The sequence below is a fragment of the Protopterus annectens genome, chromosome 12.part0 (genome assembly GCF_019279795.1).
Source record: "Protopterus annectens isolate FY-2018-M chromosome 12.part0, PAN1.0, whole genome shotgun sequence".
NCBI lineage: Eukaryota > Metazoa > Chordata > Ceratodontiformes > Protopteridae > Protopterus > Protopterus annectens.
In genome coordinates, this window is record NC_056746.1 from 916,667,330 (window position 1) to 916,692,106 (window position 24,777).

The 24,777-nt window shown below is 45.0% G+C and overlaps 1 protein-coding gene across 1 annotated transcript in view; it reads right to left on the reverse strand.

Annotated features, from left to right (window-relative positions):
* LOC122816874 (plasmanylethanolamine desaturase-like) overlaps positions 1 to 24,777 on the reverse strand; it is a 418,698-nt gene that overhangs the window by 268,811 nt on the left and 125,110 nt on the right. The window lies entirely within an intron of this gene.

Sequence of the window (24,777 nt, forward strand, 5' to 3'; positions counted from 1 at the left end):
AGCTTCTGCTTGCAAGAAAGACTGAGGAAGATGGCGTCGGCTGATGCCTTTATACCCGAAGTCCAGCAGAGATGACGTCGGATGAAGAGCGACATCAGCCGAAGCCGGACCCGGACTTTGGAATCCGACAACCCAGCTGTTATGACTGCAGATGCATCCATGAAGGACATCAATAACCCACCATCGTGGTACAATGCAAGCTGTGCATGATTAATATTGCGAAAGATGCACACACAAGGAGAGGCACAAGAAGGCACTTCACATAGACATTCAGTTAACTTAAGAGAATTTGATAAAGTTAGCATCTTTCACAAAAGTATTCACACGTGAACAAGGAGGTATGGTCTGAAAATACACAAACGGTAATACATTAGCAACGTCACAAAATGTACGGTGGTACTGACATTGGTGAATCCAAGCAGTTCCATCTAATTTCCAAAACTCAATTAGTGTGACTTTGTACATTAATGGAACAGGCAGTTATATGAATGGGATCACTACAAGTGTCAGTACCCCCAACATGCAAGAATACAGAAGATGAATTTATATATGGGGAGGGGGGTGACAACAGAAATAGCCCCTATGATTTTTGTGAGAAAACAGACTTAAGCATTGCCTCATGTTCAAGTGTCTATCCAGACTGTACAACTTAGCTAAACAGGTATACAGATGAACTTAAGGTTATGTTTAAAACACACAAATCTAACCAGCTCAGTTGTGTACAGGGGATTAAGCCATGACAATGATGCAGGCAACCAGAGTTCAAATAGCAGTTCTGGCATCTATACAGTCTAGCGAAGGAGGAATGGGAGTAAGAGGCCATTGCCCCCATTCTGGTATGTAAGTGCAGAAAAGTCCTAAGCCTTTTTCTTGAATCTGAGAAATCTTGTCCCTGCCATTGGAATTGTTCTCTCATGGCATGTAAGGTTTCCCCAAAGGAAAATTCCTCTGGTGGAGAGGCAGCTGGAATGGATTCTTCAGCATCGGAATCTTCATAAGTAGAAAATGGAGCCTCTGGCTGGCATGTAATGTCTGAGTCATCCGCAGAATCATCAGAGGACACTGGCTCGGGGGGCTCTGCTCTAGGTCTCTTTTCTGGGGGCTGAGAGGCCCTGTCTGGGTGAGATTGGGATCCCATAATTAAGGATATTAAATCTTCTGCCAGAGTAAGCATTTGTGAACTTGAAGTGGGCCTGTGTGAGGGGGGCTTAACAGGCACTGATTTAACAGATTTGGCTGCTTTAGCCCTGGCAAAGGCCTTAATAGACATGGCTGCAGGAGGCCTAGCAGCACCACGTGCTGGGGTAGAGACATCCAAAGGGATGGTGTCTGATAAATCACTAGGAACCACAGTTGTAGGCAAAATTTCTGAGGCCGATTCAACTAAGGTAGCAGGAGCCTCAGTAGTAGTCATGGATTCGCTGAAGATTGACCGGTTTTCTCGGTTTCGCCGAAACCGAGACACTCATGCTTGCTTAACCGTGGTTTCGGCGAAACCGCTGACCGCGAGTGTCGGTCTTTTTCTGCGTTTTTAACAATTTGGGTAGTCGGAGGATCCGGCGGCATAATGTACGCAAAATCTGAGCGAAAAACTGTTCAGCAAACTCCGACCGGCCTAAGCGTTCGTCGGTTGAAGGAAGCACAGGCCGAACAGGCTGCTATGTCGTGGTCTGGGCCTAAGCAAGGCAGACAGTAAGAGTGGAAATCTTTATGAGGTATTTGTTTCCCACAAGTTAAACAGTTATTGACTTTTTCTGACATCGGCTGAGGCAAGAAAGAGTCCCCAACGGGTACTTAGCTTTTTAGAAGTCTTCGAAGTAGTATTCGGTAGTAGTAATCTCTGGATCTGACCGACCGGCACTTGCGAACAGCTTCTGCTTCGGGCGCCACGCGGCAAGAAAGACTGAGGAAAATGGCGTTGGCTGATGCCTTTATACCCGAAGACCAGCAGAGATGACATCGGGTGAAGTGCGACATCAGCCGAAGCCAGACCCAGACTTTGGAATCCGGCCGACCGAAGGGCTGCCTGACGATAGGACAACCCATTTGTTATGACTGCAGATGCATCCATGAAGGACATCCACAAGATTCAGTGTGTGTAGGCAGACTCCTTGATGGGACAGCATGCAGTAGAGCTTGGAGAAATGTACAATGGAGGGAGGAGCCTCACCTGGAGAGGGTAGGTTATCCCTCAGGACCAACAGGCTGTTCCACTCCCTAACACTTGCCTGTAGCTGCTGGTGGGGGGGGGGGGGGGCAACAACAAATGGACTGATGGAGTTTCCCTGGCAGAAAAAAATAAGCTGGAGGGCTCTTGCTTAGGCAGATAATATTTGATTCTCTCCCCCATGGAAGGGATGGGTCAAATGGGTGAAGGTAGACGAGTCAATGGGCTAGATCCTACAGGAGGCAAAAAGAGCACATACACACTAATATATATATATATATATATATATATATATATATACATACATACATACAGAGAGAGAGGGGGGAGACATTTGCATAGACACACACACACACACACACACACACACACACACACACACACACATATCCAACAGAGAGAGGACTGAAAACTAAAATGCCATCTCTCTGTAGAATTGATAAAGACTAAACTAGGCAAGCCTAATTGGCCCTTATATGCCTTCACCTTCTAGGACTTAAAAGGCTGAAATGGCAGCAGACACCTCCACAGATAAAGTTCCAAAACCTCTTAATATTACAGCTCTAGGAGACAATGTCTAAAATGCATTAAATAAGTATGTGACAAAGATCTTTCTGCTGATTTGTAATCTTAAATCCAGTTTGATAAATCATGAGTCACCATTTTTCTATTTATTTGTAGTATATTGCCTTGTATAAAATCACGGACTTAACAATTTGGTTAAATAAGATGTACCATTAAAGTACATTAGGGCTATATATTATGACAGCTACTAGGTAGGGCAGGACCAGCTCAAATGTCACACTGATGGGGAAAGGGATGTGAATTTAACATGTGTACCAATAACACTGTTTTACAGCACAGTAAACCACTCCCACGCCTGATAAAAAGTATATATATATTTAGAAAGCTTGTGAGGAAAGTATTACTCTATTTTTGTTTTACTTGGATCGCTTGTCTGTGTACTTAATAAAAGATTTTCGAATGGAAACAGACTGCCTGCCTTGCTTGGATTACTTTTGAATACTTAGTAATACTGTAGAACTATATATTTTCTATTATTACTTTTTGACTTGACGAGTTTACGTTCACTACTTGTACTACTATTGTCTGATCTGATTAATATACAGTGATTAACTAGAAATATATGGACTGAAAATCTTCCACACAGAGAAGTTTCTTACACCGTTTCATTTTTCTATTTATCTGACGTCAGCAAAACAAGTTCAACAAAATTCCACACACCATGCTGAATACAGCATGCAGAAGTTAATCCTGCAAACTTTTTATAAATAATGTTTCATGCAGAACTCAGGATACCAACACACTATTTAAGCAACTCACGTACTATATGAAATGACTTCACACACCATCATGAAAACAAAGCATACTTCTGTTCACACAACACACTGCAGTGACTCAGACACCCAAGAAACAGTAACGAAACTATACTAGACAAACTTTCTCTAGAGGAGCATATTTTAATGATAAACATCCACACTTTTGAAACTCTCAGTAACATGTAAAGACTCGCTTCACAAAGTGCACTCTGTGGACAACAAAAAAATACTCTGCAGTTCATTTGTGTGTAGTCTGTGGTTCTAAGCAGGGCCAGGTTATTTCACATCAAGTTAATGGACTGCAAATGAGGTTCAACAAAAAGTGCTAAAAGTGAGCTTCAATTAAATATTCAAAGTCTTAGCCCCATCATTCAACAGCAAAAATCATGAAAGTTCTCAAAGCAAGGTGTTTATGGACAGATAATGCCCCGGGTGCTTTGTTTTCACCTGGTTTGAATGATCATTTATGAATATATGACCTAGCATTATTATTTTTTGTATTAATTATGTTGAACATATATGGCTTTTTTCATATATTTTTTTCCATACAGGATACCATCTGAGCGAAGGGAAGAAGTCTGACTGGAGGGCTTACCTTATAAATATGTATGGTGAACTAGACTACCTATGTGTTTAATATTTTCTCCCACTGATGAAAGCCTTAGGGCTGAAACCGGTCTGGGATTTATTTGTCTAAACAAATCTTATGTGCTAAATTAGAAGTTATGTACCTACCATAACGTTCCATGTTAGTTGTCTTCTCTCGCCTTCTTTCTTGCTGGATGGGTTCGGAGCCGATCCTCGGCTCCGACTCAGCACTTGCTTTAGCTCGAGAACTCCTTTTACCAGCTCGAGTTAACCCTATATCCCATGATGCAAGGCGGAACTACCTCAGATCTCGTTTGGCAGCTAACTTACCCTGCTAAAGACTATCCTAAGAGAACTAGGAACAATGGTTCCTAAAAGAAATCCTCATAACAACGTACCGGAGGAAACAATCTAATAGGAACTCTCCAAGATCTGTCCAGGCCAGGGGGAAGGAGGGAGGGACGCAAGAAAGAAGGCGAGAGAAGACAACTAACATGGAACATTATGGTAGGTACATAACTTCTAAATGTTAAGTTGTCAATCTCGCCTTCATTCTTGCTGGATGGGACCGCGTCCCTAGCACCTGTATCCCGGGTGGCTCAATGGAACAGACTCTTGAGAACTGTGGAACCAAAACTGGCCCTATCTCTGGAGGCCAAATCCAACTTGTAATGAGAGACAAATGTATGAGGTGTGGCCCAAGTAGCCGCTGCACAAATGGTATCAATGGGTAGCCTATCCTGAAAGGCTGCAGAAGTGGATAGACTCCTGGTCGAGTGTGCTTTTGGCTTAGAAGATAGTTGTTTGCCTCTGAGAGAGTACACATAGGAAATGGTGGAAGTCAACCATCTGGATAAGGTCACTTTAGAAACTGGAAGACCTATCCTGTTTTCTGCATAGGAAACAAACAATTGGTCCGATTTTCTAATTTGTTTAGTTCTATGCAAGTAGTACCTGAGCTGACGATGGACATCCAAAAAATGCAGTTTCTGTTCAGCTCTGTTGGAATAGTTAGGGAAAAAGACTGGTAGATCTATAGATTGGTTAATATTGGTTTGAGATACAACCTTGGGGAGAAAGGAAGGGTTAGTTCTTAACGATACCCTGTCCTTATGAAAAACCAAGTAAGGTGAACGAATGCAGAGAGCTTGAATCTTGGAAACCCTTCTTGCAGAAGTGACAGCCAGTAAAAATATAGTTTTCCACGTCAATAACTTCAAAGAACATGAAGCAGACGGTTCGAAGGGAGGTAGTATCAAGGATACCAACATTAAGTTTAGATCCCATTGCGGAGGAGGATGCTTTATAGGTGGTTTTAGGAGAAAAACTCCTCTCAAAAAGGCCTTGCATAATCTATGAGACATAATGTTATTGTCATGCAAGCCAATATGATACTTGGAAATAGCAGCCAGTTGTACTTTGACTGTAGATGACGAGGATCCTGAATGAAAAACCTCCGCCAGGAAATCTAAAACAGAATGTATGGGAGCAGTAAAAGGATCAATATTTCTGAGTTTGCCCAAATCGAAAACGCCGCCACTTGCTAGCATAAATAGTCCTAGTGGACGACTTCAAAGAAGACACTAAAATGTCTCTGACTGAGTCAGAAATCATTGGTAGCCTGGCTAGGGAAGGAAGTGGAGCAACCAAGCAGTGAGGTTGAGAGAATGAATGGCCCGGTGCTGCTGACCCGACTGATGGATCAAAAGATCCGGAACTGGGTCCAGATGCCATGGCTGCACCAGAAGGTGACGATGCAGAGACGGAAACCAAATTTGTCGAGGCCAATATGGAGCAATGAGGATCAATTTGGCTCTCAAAACGGTGGCTTTCTGAATGACTTGTGGAATCAAGGGAAAGGGAGGAAAAGCATAAAGAAGTCCCCGAGGCCAATCCTGGGTTAGAGAGTCTCTCAGGGGTTGACCTGGAAGGGGAAATAGAGTGAAATAGTCTGGGCACTTGTTGTTTTGAGGGGTAGCGAAAAGATCGCAACAAGGAGTGCCCCACTTCAGAAAAATCTGATCCACTACAGATTGATTGAGAGACCACTCGTGAGGCATCAGAATAGATCTGCTCAGCCTGTCCGCCAATAGGTTGGACCTGCCGGGGATGTGCATTGCTATCAGAAACCGCTGAGAAGAGATCGCCCATTGCCAAAGTCTGAGAGCTTCTCGACATAACGGATAGGACTTGGTTCCGCCCTGTTTGTTGATGTACCAGACCACGGACATGTTGTCCGTTTGTACTGCAATAGTCCCCGTGGGAAGAAAGTCGTCGAGGGCTTGCAACGTTAAAAGCACTGCTCTCATCTCCAGGACATTTATGTGCAGATGGTATTCTATGGGTTGCCACGTCCCGTGGACCATCCTGCCCTGATAATGCCCCCCCCACCCGATCAGAGAGGCATCCGTGGTGACTGTGGCAACTGGAGGAGGGGGAATAAAGGGTCGGCCCTGATGAAGAAGAGGGGAAGATATCCACCAGCCCAGATGAGCCCTGGACGACTGTGTGACTAAGATTTCGTGTCTCATCAGAAGATTGTGGTACGACCACTGCGTGAATAACATCCACTGCAGGAGAAGCATGTGGAAGCGAGCCAGTGGTAGAAGAACAATGGCCGCAGCCATAAGACCCAGAACCTTTAGGACAAATCTGGCTTTGATCTTGTTGCTTTGTAACAGAAGCCGAACAAATTTTTGGATGTCCAGAATTCTTTGATCTGTTAGTCTGGCTAACATTTTGACGGTGTTTAATTCTGCGCCTATAAAGGTGATAGATTGGCAAGGCAGCAGAGAAGATTTTTCGAAATTTACTGAAATTCCCAATTTCCTGCAAAGCTGTAGGGTGTAGTCTCTGGACTGAAGAAGCTGACACTTGGTGGTGGCGGAGAGGAGCCAGTCATCCAAATAAGGAAACACCTGGAATCCTAGACGTCTCAGGTGAGCTGTGACCACTGCCATGCATTTGGTAAACACTCTGGGGGCTGAAGTGAGGCCAAAGGGCAGTGCTCTGAATTGGTAATGACTGGTCCCTAGCCGAAAGCGGTGAAACCTTCTGGAGCGTCTGTGAATCTTTATGTGATAGTACGCATCCTGAAGGTCTATAGAGCACATCCAGTTGTCCTTGCCCAGAAAGGGCAGAATGGACTGAAGCGTGACCATCCGGAATCTTGCCTTCTTGACAAATCTGTTCAGATTGCTTAGGTCTAATATTGGTCTCCAATCTCCCGTCCTTTTGGGGACCAAAAAGAATCTTGAGTAGACGCCGGATCCTACTTGGTCTGTCGGCACTGTCTGGACGGCTCTTTTTTCTAGGAGTTTTGAAACCTCCTGTTCTGCCAAACCCCTTTGACCGGGTGAGATATCTGGAAGGGATTGTAGAGGTACGGGAAACCTTTCGAAGGGGATCTTGTAACCCTCGGATATAATCGACTGTACCCACTTCTCTTGGGATAGGGATTGCCAGGCTACTGGGTACAGTGAAATCCTTCCCCCGACTGCCTCCAAGGGTGGACAGTCAGGCAACACCTCAGGGATGTTGAAAGGGCTTTCCAGGAAGAAACTCCCTGTTGCCCTGGTTCTGAGGACCCCCCCTGCCTCTAGGGCGGCGTCTATTGTTACCCCCTCTGCCTCTAGGGGTAAACTGACCACGTGTGTCCGGTGTAGCTCCTTGGGCTTTACGGAACCACATCTTCCCCCCCTTCTGACCCCTGGGATATGGTCTAGAAGGAGTGGAAAATTGGACTCCAAAGGCAGAAAGAGTTTTACCGTCCTGCTCACACCTGGTCAAAGTATCCTTCACCTGAGGTCCGAACAAAGCCGAACCATCAAAGGGGGTACTGGTGAAGGATGCCTTAAAGGGGTCCGCAAAATTACACAGCCGCATCCAGGCTTGGCGCCTAAGAGCCACTCCTGTGCCTGCGGCCCTGCTCGCTCCATCAGCCGCATAAGATATGAGCCGCATGGAGGAGTTAGATATGGAATTCAGGATAGCAAGCTGTGAGGCAATCTTTTCCTGAGCCCCAGCAGCAGAAGGATCCTGGACTACTTCACCCAGTTCTTTGAGAATATCTCATTGAAGCCTGGTGAAGTGACAAAGATAATTCAGCGAACGCATAGCAAAGGTCGCTGAGGAAAACATCCGCTTTCCATACCTGTCCATGGTCCTAGAATCCTTGTTACGAGGATGGACAGGTACTGAAGGATCCGCCAGTTCCTTCTTAGTGGCCGCCGCCACCACCATAGCATCCACAGGACACCTTTGGAAAGGAACTGTTTATCAGAAGGGGCTGTAATGAATTTGGATGGTCTTCTGGGGACAGGTTCCACAGAATCTGGAGCCGCCCACGCCTTCCGAGCCACTACCTGCATGAGTGGGTCGAAAGGCGGAGACACCCAGGAGGTGGAGGGTCGGGATCCAAAAGCCTCCAGGTATACCGACTCATCCTCGGAGGGGTCAATAGAGGGCCAATTCCCCCTCTGTTTGAGGAGCTCAAGGATGTCTGAAAAGGAGACATCCTCAGAGGGGGACCGTGGGGAACCCTCCGACTCATCTAAGTCGGTATCAGATGTAGTAGACTCAGGGGAGTCTGTGTGTTTCCTCTTACACGTCCTCTTCCGAGGGGGTTCCCCTGCAGGATCAGGAGAGAACTCTGAAGAGGAGGAAATTCCCAATGGGGAAACCTGGGGCGATGGATCCCTGGGCCTGTGAGCAAGAGGTTGGCAAGAGGCATCTGCAGGCACTGAAGAGGGAGGAGCTAGAGGGATGGACCGTTGACCAGGCTCAGAGGCCAGGACACTCCTCATCACCTCAAAGGCTCCCCTCCCCGGGAGGCCGGTACACACCCGCTCCGAAGAAACAGGAATGGCCGGCTCCAAAGAGAGAGAAGGCAGAGAGAGAAGGCTCCGAGGCCGATGTCGGCGCCGAGCTTACCAAAGCCGAAGCCCCGAGAGGGAGAGCGGGGTCGGACAAGGGTCCGATGCCACTAGCCCCCTCGGAGCCGACAGTGGAAACCCGACGACCGGATCCCTCCAAGGAAGGTCTCAAGGAGGAGATCGGAGCCGAGGACGACAGAGCCGAAGGATGTATCGGCTCCGGCATCGAAACAGTCGCTGTCCCAAGAAGCTCCGGCTCCGAACTCCGGTGTGGAGTCGGAGGAGGAAGTTCAAGGATTGGGGCTATAGCCGAAGTCTGTTGAGATGGGCTATGGAGCATTTGGGCCAGTGCCTGAGACTTCAACAGCCTGCTTACCACCCTCTCCAAATTGTGGTCAGACAGCCTGGAAGATCTCGAAGATCGGCTCCGATGGCTCCGCTCCGACAAAAGAGACGACCCCGGAGCCGAGTGGATACTCAGTATAGAAGGGGACCGAGATCTCTTACGGGTCGAAGCCATCGGAGCCGAAGTCCCTTTAACTCCAGATGGAGCCGAGGATATCTCGGCTCCGATGCTGGATAAAGTGTCGGCTCCAGCCGGAGCCGACAAAGCCACAGTAGTCAGGGTATCGGAGCCGGCCAGCGCCGAACCCACTACTTGAACAGAAGATATATCGGCTCCGACGGAGCCGGAGCCACCGGAGGAGGCTTGGACACTGTAGCCTGAGCCTTCGGTGGCTTAGGAGGTTTTCCTGACCCTAATTTAGGAGGAGAACCTTCTGGCTTAAGTAAGCCTCGGAGGATGAGCTTATTCCTCCTTTCCTGCAGGACTCTCTGGCTAAAAGCATGACATAAAGCACAGGAGTCCTGCAGGTGCAAAGGCCCCAGGCAATAAACACAAGAAGTGTGACCGTCTGTCAGAGACATTTTCTGACAGCACTGGTCACACTTCTTGAAGCCTGAGACCTTGCCTTCCTTTGACATCCTAAGAGGATGGAAACACAAACAATCCCAACAAACACACAAATTAATCCCTTACACAAACACACAGGAAGGGAATAACCAATGGGGAACTAGGTCTGACTAAAAAACTTTAGATTAAAGACTATAAAAAGTTTGAAAACAAGGGAATAGGGTGGGCTGTAACTAACTACAGACTAAACTGACACTAAAAGGGAAAAATAAACCCCTAACTAATCTTTTTCTTATTTCACAAAGAAAAACTTACCTCAGCTGGCAAAGGAGACCTCTTTCGCTAAGCGGCAAATGAGATCTGAGGTAGTTCCGCCTTGCATCATGGGATATAGGGTTGCCTCGAGCTGGTAAAAGGAGTTCTCGAGCTAAAGCAAGTGCCGAGTCGGAGCCGAGGATCGGCTCAGAACCCATCCAGCAAGAATGAAGGCGAGATTGACAACTTAACATCTTTACATTTTGTGCCTTTTCATTCACTGACAATTGGTGCTGGCTACATTTTTTCATCTTTGTGAGGTACATGCCAAAAAGAAGCATTGTACTCAATAATGGTTCTTATAAGGGAAGAATACAGGAATGTTATGACCACTTTGTCCCTGGATGAGATACCCTTACTAATGAGGTGGGCTATGTAGAAAGCTTTCCATACAAGGGAGGCAATATAGTGGTCAAAAGTCAGTTTGCCATCAACCTGGGTGCTCAAGTCCCTCATGACCGATTGATAATATGGTCCTAATCAGACAATGTTATAATTTGTGAGGATGTCACTCTCCCCAAAAGGGATGATACATTTTTGGCATTCAGTTTGAGGCCATGTTTCTGGCACCAGTCATTTGTTTGGGTGAGACCCTCTTGGAGGATGTCCACATCACTAGGGGAATTGATGACAGCACCCAGCATCATCTGCAAACTAGGTTAGCCATAGCCCACTAGATTTGGCCTGCACCTCCTAGAAATCTATCCCAAACAGAAGAGGCCACAAGACCGATCCCTGGGGTACACTGCTTGTTACAGGTCTACTACTTGAGGTGGCGTCCTCTATTTTGACTAGGTGGGCTCTACCAGTCAACCAGTTTGCTACCCATCTGGTAACATGTGGAATGATGCCTAGTTGAGAGAGTTTATCTGTTACACCCGAGTGGGGAATAGCATCGAAGGCTTTGGCCAGGTCAAGGTAGGCAGTGCGCAACATCTTCCCCCTCATCTCTGGCCTTGGTGACTGTCTCAAAGAAGTTAACCAAATTTAACAGGCATGACCTCTCCTTGACAAAACCAAACTGTGTGGGATCAAGTGTCTGGAGGTTGCCAATGTCCTTGTTAATGAGGTCCATGATAATCCGCTCCATGGCCTTGCAGATCAGGCTAGTTAGGTTGATGGGGCTATAATTTCCTGAACTGGTGGAAAACATATCACGATAGCTGTCTTCTACTCAACTAGGACAAATCCAGTACTCAGGCTTTGGTTGAATTGGGTGCGTAATGGTGCTGCAAGTTCCTGCCTGAGTTCATGTAAGATGCAGCCTGGGATGTTATCGGGTCCCATGGAGGCTGTATTTTTTTGCCTTTGAGAGGGCAGTGATGAATTGCTCCCAAGAGATAAGGGGAGAGGGGCAGGTACTGGGGATGTCCTGTTTTACTGATGGGGGGGGGGGTGGGCAGAGGAATGACGTTTTTAACTGAACCTGTCTGCCAGCATGTTGGCTATATCAAATACATTTGAGTATGTGATGTTCTTGACCACCAGTTCTAAACAGATCTGGGTGCTTCCCTTGAGATTGCGGACATATGTGAAGAAGGCCTTATGACTGTCTTTAGTAGATGTGGCCAGTTTGGACTCAAAGTTTGCTTTGGAGGATTTCACTAGTGCTCTTATTTGTTTGTTCAGGCTAAGGAGAGACTGCTTCCAATTAGGCATCTGCTCCTTCTTGTCCTGGACAGCAATTTTTTCCTTTTATTATAGAGTTTATTTACTGATGTCCACCAGACAAGTTTACTCTTCCTTGAGGAGGAGGATTTCATCCTGTCTGGTATTCCGGATTCCATGCAGCTACACAAATGCTCCTATAGTACTTTGGTGTAGGTCTGGACATATATGCCAGTTCTTATGGATGGGGAGGGGGCTGTGAAGCTGTTTACACCTTCCCTTAGGAAGTTGTAATCTGCTTTGAAGAAGTTTTTTGTTTGATCCTAGCCGGGGGGGGGGGGTGACTTTAAAAGTGACTGCTTTGTGGTCAGATCTTACCAGGGATGATAACACTGAAGGGATGTAGCAGTGGTTGCTCATGTTGGTTAATACCAGTCCAAGATATTTTCACCTGTTGTGGGGGTGTCAACCAACTGGTCCAAGGCATCTGCACTGATGAAATCAAGGGATCTCTGGGCATTTGTGTTTTGGTATGAGTATTTCTTCCAATCTATGGGTGGATAGTTAAAGTCACCCAGGATCAGGGTAAAGGGTTGAATCTTGACAGATTTGAAGAGGTCCAGATAGGTGGACATCTTGAGTCAAAGTTGGAGGCCTACAGCTAGCTATGATTTCAATAGGGGTCTTGTCAATTGTTAACTGCTCCTGGAGTGTTTCCTGTGCATCATACTGTTTGACTAGCTTAGAGGTGTGCATGTCTTTTATACATACTGCAACTCCACTTCCTTTTGTTTTGCTGCCCATGGTTTGAGGTCTGAATGAATGATAGGATGAGCAACCTGGTATGGATGGGGTGCTCTCTGTTGTTTTGAACCAGGTTTAGCTGACTGCACAAATGTCAGCTTCTTCCAGGGTTAAGAATGCTTGCAATGAGTGCAGTTTATGTTTAGACTACTAGCATTTAGTGGCATGACCTTTAATTTATGTTTTGATGAAATTTTCAATTTGGTAGTTTTGACCTCATGGCATTGCCTAAAAAAGGCACTACAGGGGAGGCAAGAGCCTTTGCCAGGAGTCTGAAGTCCAAGGGAGAAAGACATAGGCCATCATGGTTTGTCAATCATGTCATCCAAGGCTGTCCAGTACTGGATCCCCTTGGAATGACACGAGAAACTAAGCCAACAGTTAAAGTTAATCCTTTTCTGTTTGTATTGAGGCATCATTCTGGGTGATGATAGAATGCTGCTTAAGGCTAGAAACATACCTGCCTGGGGTACATATTCAGTGAGCTCGATCACGTTTCGCTTCACTTAGTCTAGGGAGGTACGTCTCAAGTCATTCACTCCAACATGGACTATGGACAGAGTCATAGCAGTACCTGCTGAGAGACGTGAGTGCATTGGTGATATGACAGATTCTGGCACCCGACAAACTAACGGTGGCTTTCTCCTTATCCAGCCTGGTGTGGGGCACATTTGTGCATCTCACAATGGAGTCTCCTATGACTAACATGTTGGGTTTATGTTTAGGCCTTAGTGGCTGTGACACAGGTGTGTGGACTATGCGTGGTGTGCGGTGTGGTGGGCAGTGCATTTTGCGTGCGTTTATGCCTCTGAGGTCTCTTTTGTTTGGGTATTCTTTTGTTGAGGACCTCCGCACATGTGGGGGTGTGCTGTGTAGGTGTGGGTGGAGTTTGAGATGTGGTGTTCATGTTGCCAACTTTCTCAGTGCCAGATATACTGTTTTGTGGGGGAGACAGCAATGACACTAGGTGGCTTAAGTGCATATCTCACAAATTGCATTCCTAGCTGGTAGTAGATAGAGGGCTGTCCGTGTACATGGGGCAGTTGCTACACTGTCTCAGGGTGCCCATATCAACCAGACTGGCAGGAGAAAATGTAGAAAACTGGCCATCCATATTTGTCAGAAACTGAGGGAGAGAGGTCAGAAAGAGCCAAGAGGGTAAAGGGGGGGGGGGTCTAACCGTAGTACTACTAGGTGATAACACAAGTGCTACTAAGGGAAAATTTGTAGCTGGAATACCTCAAAAAGGGTGAAAAAACATGCAGCTATAGCTGTGGATGCAGCAGACCTGTATCTAGACTATGCTACTCAATCTTAATGTTAAGAAAATAGTAAAAAGACCAACAATGAAGCACAGCTCAACCACTTATAGTGAAAAGAACACAACTCACTGTATAAAAAAAATACAGTTAAACAGTAACGGAATGCAGTAAAATGCAATTTAACAGTAATGAATTGCAGCAGATAGCAATGAAATATGGTTAATTAGTAGCTTGATTTAAAATAGTAGCTCACAATCACAATAGTAAAAGACAGCACAAATAAAGCAGCAATTCAGTAGAATACTGTCAACAATTTAATAAGGCTACCAACAAGCAGTAATAAATACGGCAAACTAAATGCAGTTTAACTCCTAAGCACAAGCAACAAAATGAAGTAGGAAGAGGTAATTTTTTTTTTTGTCTTTTTATAGTAGAAAGTGAGGAGACAGAAGATAAGATAACTTAAGGTTGAGAAGCTAAAGGGTGGGCCTTTACAATGTTCTTACTATAAACAGTAGAATGAGCTGATGTAATGTGACTGGGAGGAGTGTCCAGTATCAACTTTATACTAGGGGCAGGCAACTCAAAGCCACCAAGCTTTAAGACCACAACACCAACTGTGTTGGGCTAGGGTGGTATCTAAAAAACAGTGGCTATTTAAGGCTGAGAAACAGAAACCAGACAAATTATCCAATCAAAATAACACAGCGTTGCAGGAATGCTTCTAGCTAGATCAACCGTGACCGAATTCTCTCCCCCAGAAACAGCCAGGCCTCACTAGACAAAAGATTTCACTAAAAGCTCCAAAGGTCACAAACAGTAACAGGTATTCTACGCTAGTGGTTTTCAAGTACAGCAATAAGTAAAAAGAACAGACAACAAAAAGAGACTAAAAAAACAGTTGCACAGATTAAACAGAAATGCAGTAGGTTCATAGGTTCATAGGTTCATACTAGGCTATCTGCCCGAGGGCATTTACAAGCCTAGCCCATAGTTTTGTGGCTTACGCCACCCCTTTAGTATGGGGAACTATACCCATTATTCTGCTGTGCCTCTGTTGAGCAGTGACACTGAGGTAATCCCTGGGGTATATCTGCGATAAAAAAGAAGTGTAGAAAACAGTTGAAAATAAAGCACTTATCTTTTTCCAATATCACAGCAGTGCAACAGCAGAAGGCATTATCTCACTGCAGCTTATATAAATGCTCTCTATATTTCTCCAGGCAATAATTCTAACACAACTGAGGATATACTCCACTGGAGTTCGGTTACCGTGTCACAAGAAACCATCATAATGGGTGATTTCAACTCTGACTGGTACTCCTATAACTCTGATAACCCCTCTAATTTCATCAGTCTTCATGTTTTTCACAATTAATCCAATCCACAACCATAACTGACAAAACCACCAATAAACAATCCGTTTTAGATTGGATCCTTACAAACAAACCTACCTCTGCTTTTCAGTCAGGATGCCTCCCAAATACTCTCAGTGATCATCTCCCTACCTATTTAGTTAGACTTTATATTAATCCTCCCAGGCAAAACTTCTTCCATCAGACTCGCAGCAAAAAGAACATTTTTATTACAACTCTGTGATAGGTCTCCACTCAGAGCTCTCCCTCTCGATGCTACCGTTCAATACTTCAATTCCACCTTTCTAAATATTCTAAACAGGCTAGAACCAATATTCTAAACAGGCTAGAACCTTGTAAAACTACTAGAGTCAAATTTAACTACGCTCCTTGGTTAGCAAAGATATACATCTTCTCAAACAGACAGACACAGCCTGGTCTACCTGGCATTCCACCAAAACCCAAAAATATCTTGACCAATACAAACAACTTCAGAATAAAGCCTATTCTCAAGTCAAACTTGATAAAAAAAATTATAACTTCATATTACAGCAAAAGCATAACAACCACCCCAAGAAATTCTGGACTGCTATTAACAAACTTCTGCAACCTGGGCACACATCAACCCCCTTCCCCATCTTCTTTAAATAATATTGATAATACTGCTACAAATTTCAATACTTTCTTTACTATTTGCATTCATTCACTTTCTAAGACCAACCATATGGCTACTTCATATATCCCAAATAACTTTAATGAAAGCAGCAACTGCTAGTCTATTAATCCCATTCCAACAGACACTACAAAGAATAGTCTCCAAACTTAAACCTGCTACCTTGGCTGCTGCTAACCTCCCTACAGAATTTGTAAAAATTGCAGCCAATGCTATTGCCTATCCAGTCACTATTCTGATCAATCGGCTCCATCTCAGAACACTATGTTCCATCTCACTGGAAAAATCAGGAAAAATCTCCTGTATCATCCCTCTGCACAAAGGTGGTAACAACTGAATTTCCTAATTATAGGCCCACTGCCATCTTGCCACCCCTTTCCAAAATATTAGGAGTGTGTGTCCATAACCACAACTGCCCTTCTCAGCTTCACAAATACCATAAACCTACACAGGAATGATGGGGAGCCAGTACCCTCCATCTTTCTTGATCTATCCAAAGCTTTTGACAAAGTTTCCCATCAGAAACTTCTAGATGAACTATCCTCCCTTAACCTCAGTCACACCTCTCTAACTTGGTTCCATAGTTACCTGTCTGGTCGGCAGCAAGCTGTCAAATGGCAGCATGAACTCTCTACCTTACTACCTATTAATATGGGAGTTCCACAAGGCTCAGTCTTTGGTCCTCTCCTTTTCTCCATCTCTACAAATAGACTCCATACTCCTTTTCTCCATCTCTACAAACAGACTCCATACTTCGACTCCACTAACCTCTGTTATTCAGAACACGGATGACTCTACTCTCATCTGTGCTGCTCCTTCCATAAACAATTTTATCAATATTATTAAGCAATCCTCCCTCTCTGTTGAAGCATGGTTATTGGACTCACAACTGATACTGAACCCTTCTAAAAAAACTTAGCTAATGTTGTTCTACCCCAGCTGTTCACAAGTCCCCCTCTATACCTTTCCAAATCTGCTCTTCAAACACCACCACAATAACAGCTGCAACTCAAACTAAATTGTTAGGCATTCTAATAGATAATAAGTTGTCTTTTGACATCCATCTCTCTCAATCCATCAAAAAGACTTATAAGAAACTTGGATCATTATATAGAATCAAACCTTTCCTGACTAACAACTCAAGACAAGCTATAGCTAGAACTCATCTTCATCCCTCCCTACTATATGCCTCCAATATCTTCACTAACATTAGTAAAATTACCCTGGCTAAGGCTGAAGCCTGCTATAATAAAATAGCCAAATTTGCCACCAACTTCTCTTACAGATCTCAAGAGTGTTCTTTACATCAACTGAGCTGGCTAGAACTACCACACTAAACTTACACTCGGCTCTCCCTTGCAGTCAGACTTGTTCATCAACCTGAAAAAATAACTCTGCCCTTCTTAATATGCTTCTACCTTACACCAACACTCATACTCCTCGATCCTCCAACAGATTTTTACTTCAAGTCTCCAAGTCCAATAACAAAGCAGGGGACTCTTTTCTCAAACTACATCTCCAAATTATGGAATTCTATATCCCAGAGCATTTTAAAGTACAGTTTTGTACCTACCATAAATGTAGATGTTCGAGGAGCCACATTGCTGCAGTCATAACCTGTGGGTAGTCCGCTGTCCTCGGTCGGCCCGAATACCAAAGTGTTAGGCTGGCGTCGGTCATAGTCGCTCAGATCTGACGTCAGTACGCAGTGGTACTAAAGCGCATGACCGACGCCATATCCTCAGTCTTTCTTGCCCCAGATGTCAGAAGGCCTAAAAAAGAAAAGCCATAGCCAAAAATAGAAAATACCCAACCACCGATTACAGAAAAAATAATTACCCCAACAGCAACACAGCAACCCTAAACTACAGAGGGGAAGGAGGGAGGGAAAATTGGACTGCAGCAATGTGGATCCTCGAACATCTACATTTATGGTAGGTACAAAACTGTACTATGTTCTTCGTCTCACATTGCTGCAGTCATAACCTGTGGGTAGAATCCCAAAGCAAAGGTAAGGGAGGTTGGCAAAATCAAAAAGCACTAGGAGCTGCTAACATGCCCTGTAAAACTGCAGTGGCAAACCCAGCCCTAGATTTGAAATAAAGAGGGAGATGGTAATGTTTAGTAAAGGTGTGCACTGAACTCCAAGTAGCTGCCTCCAAAATATCCTTAGTAGCTACTCTCCTTAAAAAAGCAGTAGATGTGGCAGTAGCCCTAGTGGAATGAGGTCTGATCCCAGCCGGAACATCCTTTCCATGATGAGAATAACAAAAAGCAAAACAATGGCTAATCCACTTAGAAATAGTTTGCTTTGAAACAGGTTTTCCTTGTGAACCCAAGGCAAAAGAAATGAATAACTGTTGAGACTGCCTGAACCCTTTAGTTCTGCTCAAATAATAACGTAACTGCCTGTGAATATCCAAAGAGTGCAATTTTTTTTCCCCTTTATTTTGGGGATCAGCATAAAAAGTAGGCAAATGAATAGATTGGTTCAAGGCCACATCAGAAACAACTTTAGGCATAAAAGTAGGGTTAGTACGCAGGGATACCCTATCCTTATGAAATATCAGGAAGGGTTCAACTGCCATTAGAGCCTGTAATTCAGACACCCTCCTAGCAGACGTAATGGCCAACAAAAAAGCAGTCTTCTAAGACAAAAGCTTCAACTCAGATGTAGCTGCAGGTTCAAAAGGAGGTAAAGTTAGCTTCTCCAACACAAAATTGAGATCCCAGGAAGGAGTAGGAGCTCTACGTGGGGGTCTTATGTTCTTTGCCCCTCTAAGAAATTGCTTAAACAAAGGGTGAGAAAATAATGGTGGGTCACAGTCATAGTGAGCAGAAATGGCTGCAGCATGAACTTTCACGGAGGAGAAAGACAAACCCTTGTCTAATAATTCTGTAAGGTACTGTAGTGTAACACTCAAATTAGGCACTGAAACATTAAAGCTCTTTGCTGTGCTCCAAAGAAAAAATCTCCTCCATTTATCAGCATAAACTTTCCTTGTACTAGGCCATCTGGCTTCCAAAATGACATTCAAAACTTGTTGAGGAAGCTGCGACCCCCCAGGGTCTAAAACAGAATATGCCAGGCTGTCAGATGCAGGGACTGTATCCTGACATTGAGGAAATGATTGCTTGCCTGAGACCAAAGGTGTGGAATTGATGGCAAAGGCCAAGGAGGCTCCCGTACTAAACTCCTCAGCAGAGGGTACCAGTGCTGACGTGGCCAATCCGGAGCTATTAGAATCATGCAAGGCTTGTCCTGTCTTACCTTCAAGAGCACCTTGGGAAGGAGAGGCAGAGGAGGAAAGGCATATATGTGAAGGTTGTTCCAACTGAAAGATAGAGCATCCACTTTCCAAGCTTTTGGGTGAAACATCTTTGTGCAAAATTTTGGCAGTTGGAAATTTAGTGGAGAAGCGAACAGATCTATGTCTGGAGTTCCCCAAGCCACTGTCAACTGTTGAAATACATGAGGATCCAATTTCCACTCGTGGGGATCCACCATCTGTCTGCTCAAAACATCTGCTAAGGAGTTCTGTGCTCCTGGCAGAAACCTTGCTTGAAGAGTGAGGTGCAAACTCAGAGCAGCCTCCCACAGAATCATAGCTTGTCTGCAAAGAGGGTACGAATGGGTTCCCCCCTGCTTGTTGATGTACCACATGACTGTTGTGTTGTCTGTTTGAATCAACACCTGTCCCGGTTGAAGTAGATCCTTGAAAGCCATCAGTGCAAATTGGACTGCTAACATCTCCTTCATGTTGATATGCAAATGCTGTAGTCTGGGAGGCCACGTGTCTTGAATCCATTTCCCATTGAAGTGTGCTCCCCAAGCCACGTCTGAGGCATCTGTCGTTAAGATCTGACTCGCCTCTGGTCGGGTCACAGAGAGTCCCTTGTTTAGGTGACATTCCTGAGCCCACCACAAGAATTCCTTCTGGATGCAAGGTATTATCTGAATGACAGTGTCCAAATTGTGGCAGTGTTGAGTCCATACACTTTTGAGATACCATTGTAGCTTCCTCATATGCAGTTTGGCATTGGGAAGTACCAGAATACAAGATGCCATGAACCCCAAGGCTTGAAGGACTGTCCTTGCAGTCAGCCTGGACAGTAGGGATAATTGCTGGAAGTAAAGGGAAAGATTTCTTTGTTTGTCCGGGGTCAGAAAAGCCATCTGAGAGGCTGTATTCAGTCTCACACCCAGAAAGCACATGTCCTGAGAGGGTACTAGACTGGACTTTGTTTCGTTCACAGAATACCCTAGGCACCTTAACACTGCCATTACATACTGTAGATGCTGAAGTAACTTGACTTTGTCTTGAGCAAGAATCAGGCAATCGTCCAGATAAGGATAAATTTGTATTCCTCTTAGTCTTAAGAAGGCTATCACAGGAGCCAGGACCTTTGTGAACACCCTGGGCAGTAGATAAGCCAAAGGGCAATGCAGAGAACTGATAATGAAAAGTACCAGCCCGAAAACGCAGGAACCTCCTGCAGCTGGGCCTGATAGGAATGTGAAGATAAGCCTCTTTGAGATCCAGAGTTACCATCCAGTGATCTTTGCCTAGCAGAGGCAAAAGTTGCTGCAAAGTTAACATCTTGAATTTTGGAATGTCTAGGTATGTGTTGAGGATAGACAAATCCAGAATTGGCCTCCAAGTGTTTCCTTTCTTTGGCACAAGGAACAGGCGAGAATAAAATCCTAGGCCTACTTCTGACGAGGTACCACCTGGATAGCCCCCATTTTTAAAAGTAAAGAAATCTGCTTGTGAGCCTCCAGCTTTTGCTGAGGAGGTACGTCCGGCATGCCCTTGAAAGGAGGCAAGGTGTGAAAATAAAACTTGTAACCTCGATCTATAATGTCCAGCACCCATTTGTCCTGGGTGACCAAAAGCCAATTTTGCTTGAAAAGTGCCAACTTTCCTCCTAGAGGAGCTGCCAGACAGGAGGGATCTGGCAGCTGGAGATACAGGTCATTGGGTCTGTTTACGAAAAGGCTGATCCCTGCCCTCACCAGAAGATTGTGCAGGGGAACTCCACGTCCTAGGTCTGAAAGAACCCTGAGCATGAGCTCTGCCCCTACCACATCTAGATCTGCCCTTAGACTGTAAATCAGAAGAAGGATAAGCCCATCCTTTTGCAGGCCAATTTCTGCTAAACTTAGGGGGCTGCACTTGTAAAAATTCCTTAACTGTCTGCATGGACTTAGCCTTTTCTTCCATTTTCTTCAAAACTGACTCCACAGGAGAACCAAAAAGAACTTCAGATTGAAGGGGAGCATCCAAAATTCGAGCTTTAACATGCTCTGACAAATTCTGATCCTTAAGCCAGGCGTGCCTACGAATAACTGAACCAGTGGCAGCCACCCTGGAAGAAGCCTGAAGAGCATCAAAGCCACACTGCAAGGAATGCTTACCTACCTGATCAGAGGCATGAACTAAATCCTGCAATTCCTTACACTCTATACCCTCAGCTAAAGCATGTACCTTAGATTTTAACTGACTCAACAGAAAATTCTGGTACTTCAGCATATGAAACTGGCAGTTTAAAGCCCTCATAGCTAGTGTGGAGGAAGTATACACTTTTTACCCCACCTATCCAAAGCTCTAGAATCTTTATCCAGAGGAACTGGATTCTTTACTACAGAAGCTCTGACACCCTTAGGTCCCTGGCTAATAGTTTCCGGGTCAGCTCTAGGACTCTTATACAAATATTTATGAGCCTCTGGAACTCTGTAATACCTGTCTGGCTTGACAGGGGCAGGAGGCAAGGAATCAGGATTAAGGGAAGCCTCAGAAAAAACATCCTGAACAACATCCAAAACAGGGGGAATGGCCAAGGGCCTATGCTGTGGTAAAAATAAAAATTCCCTAAGCCTCTTACGAGAATCTGAGAAATCCTGACCTTCCCACTTAAAATGCTCCCTCATGGAATGCAGGGTTTCAGAAAAGGAAAAATTCTCTGGAGGAGAAGGACAGGAATCCTCTGCATCTGAATCAGAATAAGGAGGAAAATCCTGAATGTCCTCAGCTGAAGACTCAGAGTAATCTGAGGAATGCTCCAATCCCTCCACCTCAGTCTCCACCCTAGGCCTCTTATCCGGAGGGGGCATAGAACCTCTGATTAAAGTAATCAAATCCTCTGCCATTTTCAGCATATGTTTTTTAGGAACAGAACCTGCAGAACTAGGGCTGACACCAGTGCCAGAAGGACCAGGCCTGGCTTTGGAAGGGGCTTTAGAGACAGAATTAGAAGGCCTAACAACCTTATGCAAAGAAGGAACTACAGAAACTTGAGAGGCCCCCTCGGCCTGACCTAACTCCTGAGAGGCCAATTCCTGTAAGATTAAAGGCTCCCCCTGAGATTCAGCTGAAACCTCGGCTGGATCCACAGATTCCACCGTAGTTTCCAAAGAACCGGCGTCCGCAACGGACGACTCATCCTGCTTGGACTTTAACGACTTATCTTTTCGCTTCTTAGCGGTAGCGGGTGTCGGAGGATCCGACGGCATGTTGTAGTTACACCGCTTACCGAAAACAAGTCTAGCACAATCTAACCTGCGTTTAATGGTGCGCTTATTAAATCTAGCGCAAAAGCGACACCCGACTACGTCGTGCTCAGGCCCCAAGCAAGGAATACAGAGAGAGTGGTAGTCCCTATGAGGTATCTGTTTCCCACAAGAAATACAATTATTAACTTTTTCTGACATCCGGATTTAACTGAGGCAAGAAAAGACAAAAATATTCCCCAACGGGGTACTTAGCCCAACTTGGTCTTCTGTCTGAAACTCAGAATACGAAAATTTCAGGACGCCGAACGGCACTTGCAAACGCTGCTTCTGCTTCGGACCATGCGGCAAGAAAGACTGAGGATATGACGTTGGTCATGCGCTTTAGTACCACTGTGTACGGACGTCAGATCTGAGCGACTATGACCAACGCCAGCCTAACACTTTGGTATTCGGGCCGACTGAGGACAGCGGACTACCCACAGGTTATGACTGCAGCAATGTGAGACGAAGAAAGTACAGTTTTGTACCTACCATAAATGTAGATGTCCGAGAGGAATGCATCTGCAGTCCTTACAAATGGGTTGTCCTGTCGTCAGGCAGCCCTTCGGTCGGCCGGATTCCAAAGTCTGGGTCTGGCTTCGGCTGGTGTCGCACTTCACCCGACGTCATTGCGGCAGTTTTCGGGTATAAAGGCATCAGCCGACGCCATTTTCCTCAGTGTTTCTTGCCCCAGATGCCAGGTGCCCTCTTGGTAGGCTAAATTTGGATAAATGCCAAAGCTTCCAAATAGTAGAGAGCAAACACACAAAATAAACATGTATGTACATATATACAAACAAATACACCATAATAGATCCCCCCCAAGCTAGCTGAAGATTGGCAAGTACCCTAGGAGTACCTCAGAGGGAAAGGAGGGTGGGTAATCCTGACTGCAGATGCATTCCTATCGGACATCTACATTTATGGTAGGTACAAAACTGTACTATGTCCTTCAAGGATGCATCTGCAGTCCTTACAAATGGGTAGAATACCATAGCTAAACTAGGGGAGGAGGAAATGAGAATAGATTATGGTGTAGTCAGGATCCCTTGCAAAACAGCAGTGGCAAAGCCAGCACGGGATCTAGAGTATAGAGGTAAGTTATAATGCTTGGCAAATGTATGCACGGAGGTCCAAGTAGCAGCCTCTATAATGTCCTTGGTAGCCACTCCTCGTAAGAAAGCTGTGGTAGTGGCTGTGGCCCTTGTGGAGCGAGGCCTGATGTTCTCTGGAGTTTTCTTTCCATGGTAGGAGTAACAAAATCTAATGCAATTTCCTATCCATTTGGAGATCGTCTGTTTAGAAATTGGTTTTCCTTCTTTTCCTGTTGCATAAGCTACCAGAAGCTGGTCAGTTTTTCTATTGTTTTTTTTTTTTTTGTCCTGTCCAGGTAGTAGCGTAATTGCCTGTGTACATCCAAGGTAAGTAAGAGCTTTTCTCCCCTGTTCTGTGGATTGGGGAAGAATGTAGGAAGGTGGATAGCCTGATTTAAAGAGACTCTGGATACCACCTTAGACATAAATGTAGGATTTGTTCTCATGGACACTCTATCTTGATGGAAGATCAGGAAGGGTTGTACTGCCATTAATGCTTGTAGTTCAGAGACCCTTCTTGCTGAAGTTATTGCCAGCAGGAAGGCAGTCTTCCAGGATAAGTATTGCAAGTCTGCTGTAGCTGCTGGCTCGAAAGGAGGCAGAGTCAGTTTTTCTAGCACAAAGTTCAAGTCCCATGCTGGCAATGGAGGTTTCCTGGGAGGTTTTACATTTTTAATTCCCCTCAGAAACGGTCTGAGCAGAGGATGCGAGAAGACAGGAGGATCCAAGCTGTATTGTGCTGAAATAGCTGATGCATGTATCTTGATGGAGGAATAGGACAGGCCTGTGTGGTAGAGCTCAGCCAAGTACTCCAGGATGTTGGCTATGTTCACCAGTGTCACATCTTGCCCTTTTGCAGCACTCCAGATGAGATATCTTTTCCATTTTGCTGCATAATTCTTTCTTGTTGAAGGTCTACGAGCCTCCAGGATTATGTCCTTAACCCTTTGGGATAAATTTGGGTTAATTTCTGTCATGTAATGTTCCAGGCAGTTAGCTGCAGAGTTTTTAGGCTTGGATGCAGAATGTTGTAGTTGTTCTGTGTCAGCAGTAATGGGATCAGTGGTAGTTTCCATATTTGTTCCCTGGACATGCTCCTCAGTAGTGGGTACCAATGTTGTCTTGGCCAGTCTGGGGCTATCAGAATGATCCTCGGATGTTCCTCTTTGATCTTGAGAAGCACCTTGTGCATCAAAGGAAGTGGTGGGAATGCGTATGCTGTCAGGCTTTT